Source organism: Saccopteryx bilineata, chromosome 1, assembly GCF_036850765.1.
Source record: "Saccopteryx bilineata isolate mSacBil1 chromosome 1, mSacBil1_pri_phased_curated, whole genome shotgun sequence".
Lineage (NCBI taxonomy): Eukaryota > Metazoa > Chordata > Mammalia > Chiroptera > Emballonuridae > Saccopteryx > Saccopteryx bilineata.
Genome location: NC_089490.1, coordinates 364,284,496 through 364,290,068, shown reverse-complemented (window position 1 = coordinate 364,290,068; position 5,573 = coordinate 364,284,496).

Genomic DNA, 5,573 nt, shown 5'->3' with positions numbered 1-5,573 from the left:
TCTGCCATGCAGCCACTAGTGGTCTTATTAAAAAGTTTGTGAGCATTCCACCCTATGTCAACTACCCACAGTAGTTCCCATCTCCTCTGGGTCAAGGCTAGGCCCACAGCCTGCCGTTTCAGGCTTTGCCTGCTTTCCAGCCCTACAGTTCACAGTAGCCAGGACCCTGCACCCTCCCACTCCGTTGGCTGCTTTACTATCCCGTCCTTGCATGTAACGTTGCTCTTCCTACCTCTGAACCTTGCCTATGTTACTCCCTTTGCCTGGACTGCCCAGGCCTCATCTCTGTCTGTTAGAATCCATAAAAGTCCAAGCTAAATGATACCTCCTTGAAACCTTACCCAATTCTTCTGGAAAAACATGGTCCCTCCCTTTTGTCTGTGTTTGTGGGCATTCTAATTTTGCTTGTGTTTATAGGTCTGTCTCCCCATCCCTGAGCCCATGGCTCCTTGAGGTCAGGGACTGTGTCTGATTTAGCACAGTGCCTGGCACTAAGTGCTGAATGAATGAATGATGGGTGGATGGGTAGGTGGGTGGACAGATGGGCGGACGGACGGATGGATGGATGGATGGATGATGGATGGATGGATAATGGATGGATGGATGGATGGATGATGGATGGATGGATGGATGGATGGATGGATGGATGATGGATGGATGGATGGATGATGAATGGATGGATGAATGATGGATGGATAATGGATGGATGGATGGATGGATGGATGGATGGATGGATGAATGGATGGATGGATGATGGATGGATGATGGATGGATGGATGGATGGATGGATGGGTGGGTGGATGGATGATGGATAGATGGATGGATGGATGGATGGATGGATGGATGGATGATGGATAGATGGATGGATGGATGGATGGATGGATGGATGGATGGTACAGGACAACATTAGGGTTATTGCTGCAGTTTGAGGCTTGCAGAGGGCTTTTGCTGGATCAGTGAGAATTTGTCCCAGACTACTTGAAAGGCAGGCCTGAAATCCAGGACGCTGCTCCTGTTGTTCCAAACTCTAAGCTGCCCCGCCCTGTACCACACAGTCCCCCAGCGATGATGCTCTTCCTGGAGGAGCTGGCCCATTTCTGGTTTAAAGGAAAAGAGATGAGAAGCTACTCAATCAGCCCAGACTTTCTGGGGGAAGTGCCTGGCTCTTGGGACTTAGATTGCCTATTTTGAAGGCCCAAGGCTAGACCCACTATGAAATCTTTTGACAGCACCATTCTTCAGACCCCATTCAGAGTGACCTTTCTCCAGCCCCTCAGACCTTAAGCAGCTGGTGACAGTGAACCTGCATAACTGAGGGTTCAGTGCCACCTGCTGGCCACAGAGAGGACCTACTTGATCCCAGAAAAACAGGGTCACTAGTCCTAGGCTTTCCACTCTAAGAGATACACTCCCAGCCTAAGGCTTAGTTCAGGGAAAAGCAGGAAAGTTCTAGACATGGAGAGGAAGCTGGACCAAGCCTTTCTTGACTCTTCTGAATGTCCTTGTCCCCTAATAGTGCTTCTTCCATCTGGGGGTGCCCCTGCTTTAAGACACTGGGCTAGCCTGGCCTATAATGGTGCAGTGAATAATAAAGCGTCAACCTGGAACACTGAGGTCGCCAGTTCGAAACCCTGGGCTTGCCTGGTCAAGGCACATATGGGAGTTGATGTTTCCTGCTTCTCTCCCCCTTCTCTCTTTCCCGCTCTCTGTCCTGTCTCTCTAAAAATGAATAAATAAAAATTTATTTTAAAAATCATTTAAAAAAAAAAAGACACTGGGCTAACCTGGCCAAGGAAGCTCCCCTGAGCTCCACTCAACCAAGCAAGAACTTCTATGAGAATTTAGTTTCTAATGTTCTGCCTCCAGGACAGCATTGGCCATCACTTAAGAGCAGACGGAGCAGTCCATGCTAGTCCACACCCTGTGTGTAGCACTGGCCCTCTGCCAGCCCCCCACACTCATCCCCGGAGAGGGTAAGGGAACTACCTCGTGTCACCATGGTCCACGAGGTGCTGATGGAGGTGCTGTTCTTCAAGTTTGCAGATGAGGAAACAGGATCAGAAGTGACATTAACTTAGTAAAATCTCTCAGTTAGTAAATGGCAGGCCCACAATTTGGTCCTGAGTCTGTCTCAGACTGTTGCACAGCCCCAGTGACCTGAGCTCCAGCTTTTACTAGGGGTATCACCTTTCCTAAGTGTCAGTCCACCATAAAGGACAGTTGCCTCTGGCAAGAGGGAAAGTGTAACTCGGGACATCCCTGGGGCTCCCTGAGTTCCAGATTTGGGACTGACGACAGGCTCAGCCATGGCTACGCTTGCGGACTTGGCATCTCCAGGCCGTCTCCGCGGGCCCACACGGGGCCCTTCTGCTGGACAGGACACACCCAGCTTCTGCAGGACCCACTTTCCATGGTGGCATCCTCCCAGCTCCATCCTGCATGTGAGTTCCCACTCAACAGCTTTTCTTAAGGAGAACTTCCCCAAAGAGCTTTCTACTAGTAGGGTGGCCATGGCTCCCTATGTGCCTCTGGGCTCACCTCTGAGGTCTCCCCAGGTCCAGGGATCAGACACCTTATCAGACAAGCCGAAGACTTTGGGGAAGAAGATATGAATTTTGAGTACCAAAGTCACGCTGACCCCAGACTAGGCAGGTGTGATGAACAACAGATCTGTTCCAGCTTAAAAGAAGCTGTGAACAAATGGAACAGAGGGATTCACATCAGAGCTGGGTTCCAGAGTGCGTTCATTGCTCCAGAATCTAAATCAGGGTCAGGAAACTTTTTGGCTGAGAGAGACACGAACGCCACATATTTTAAAATGTAATTCCATGAGAGCCATACAATGACCTGTGTAAGTTACGCATCATCTAATAAAAATTTGGTGTTGTCCCGGAGGACAGCTGTGATTGGCTCCCACCACCTGCAACTAGGAACATGAGTGGTAGGAAATGAATGGATTGTAATACATGAGAATGTTTTATATTTTTAATGTTATTATTTTTTTTATTAAAGATTTGTCTGCGAGCCAGATGCAGCCATCAAAAGAGCCACATCTGGCTCGCGAGCCATAGGTTCCTGACCCCTGATCTAAATTATTGGCATCCTGTCTGCCAGGTCCACCTGCCAGGTCCACCTGCCTGGGGCATTGTAGATCTTCATGGAAAAGGAGGCAGGTGCTACCTAGACCCTAATCTATTTCCACTCTGGACAGACCCAACACTGAATGATGTGAAAGGCAGGTCACTTAGGCTGGCCAACTTGGGTACAGGAGCACCAATTTCTGCCTTTCCCTTGACCTCAGGCACTGATGCCAGTGAATGGAAAAGTAATGCCAAGTGCATATGCAATTAATTACACAGATTCACTTCCTTCCCCTCCAGGGTGTGCAAGAAGACAGGTCTGGTTAGCCGTGCCCAGAAGCTATCTTCAGCCACACACACACCCCCTTCATTGAAGGGGATCATCCCTTGCAACACAAGTACATCCGGAACTCCTTCTCCACAGACCATCAGCACCCAAAGTGAAGCGAACCAGACTTCGGGTGGGGAGGGCTGCCTCTGTTCTCTTTATTTGACTAATTCCAGTTTTTTTCATAAGGCCATTATTACTGGGGAGGGGAAGTCACTCTAGGACAGCCTGTAGAGAAGTAAATGTAGTACGGGTCTGACTGAGACTTTCGTTAGATTCCTACTGTGTCCTTGCTCTCCCATCCATCTTGGAAGTGGGAGAATGAAAACCATCCCATAATTCTGCCTCTTTTGTTCCCCTCTCCAGGTCTCTCGAGGTCTGACCAGCACACTTATTTCTCAGTTTAGTAACTCCTTGATGCCTTTTTTTCTACATCATAGAACCATAGATTCTTCCAATGAATAATGTCCATTTAACATTTCCCACATTTTACATCCAATATTTTCATCTTCCATAAAAAGACCCCAGTTGTGATTTTCCCATCTAATTATATTTTATTTTTCCCTTGTCTTATTTTACTGCTATATCATAATCTCTACAAAATTATTCATTTCTTTTGCTAAATTTATAAAACCTCATCTGCCTTACTACTTGTTTCCCAAAGGGTGTCTGTCATTCTCCTTCGACCACTATAAACAGCTTTGGACGACTTCATTTGTTCCCATTCCCACTGTTGTCATGTGCCTCCTTCCACTTTGAGATTTACTGGTTCCTCTGATTATATTCTCGTAATAGGCATGGCCCACAGTGATGCTGCAATCCCTCCCTGCCATCACTGAGGGTCACCCTACCGCACTCTCAGGTGGAAGCTCAGCTGTGGGGAGTCTGTTCTATTCATCCCTCTAAGCCAGCGATTTTCAACCTCTTTCATCTCATGGCTCACATAAAGTACCGTAATTATTAAAATTCAGCAGCACATCAAAAAATATATTTTTTGTCATCCGACAAAAATAAAAAATAGGTATAATTTTGATTCATTCACACCGGACAGCTATTGTTGTATTGGCTGTGATCACTTTTTTATTTGACAATCTAAAGGAAAAGAGGTCAGTGTCCCTAACTAAATTTTTAAAACATTGCATGTTTTAAAAATTCTTGTGGCACACTGGTTGAAAAATCGCTGCTCTGAGCCAAGAGACTTCCAAGTGAGTTATGCCGTATGCTCACTGCACCCATCCTGAGCAACCTAACAACTCTCTGAGTCATTACTCCAACTTCCAGTAGAGATGGGAACAGGGCTTCTCTGCCCCAAGGAGGTCCTGAAAGGCATCTGCACGTCCCTGATAACTGCATTCAGAACCACACTCTGTGTTACCCATGGCCAACACCTGGCATGAGACGCTCCACAGCCCTGCCAACCTCTGTCCTGGCTGAGGCACCCATACTTCTGTGCAATTAGGAGGAATAGCATCAGCCACCTCGGTTCATTTACAGAAAATAAGGCAAGGGTCAAACACACCAACCAACATGTGCTCCCCTAAGAACAGAATAGAACTGCAGAGTAAGCCTCTCCTCTAGACCAAATTCATGATCAAGCTCAGCATTCACAGCCCAACCCCACCCTTGGTGGTATGCTATATTGGTTAAAACTCCAACCTCCACCCTTTACTAGCCATATGAGACCAGGGACAGATCACTTATCTTCTATCAAAGAATAACTCAGATATAAATTAAAGTGAATATTTTTATTCACATACTGGAATATTCATATACAAAGAAACAGAATTTGAAATGTAAACAGTAAGTGTTGCTTTCCCTCCATTTTTTTAATACTGAGGTATAACTGACATATAACATGAGTTTCTGGTGTACGGCATAAGATCTGATATTTGTATATATTGCAAAACAAAGTAAGTCTCATTCAAATCCATCACGTTAAAATTTTTTCTTTTGATAACTTTTAAGACTTTTAGCAACATTCAAATAGGCAATACAATATTATTTACTCTATAAAATAAGTAAATCAGAAAAAAACAAGAACTACATGATTCCATACATTGGTGGAACATAAAAACAAGACTAAGAGACATGGACAAGAGTGTGGTGGTTACCAGGGGTGAGGGGAGGGAGGATACAGGAGGGAGGGAGGGAGAGATTTAGGGGGA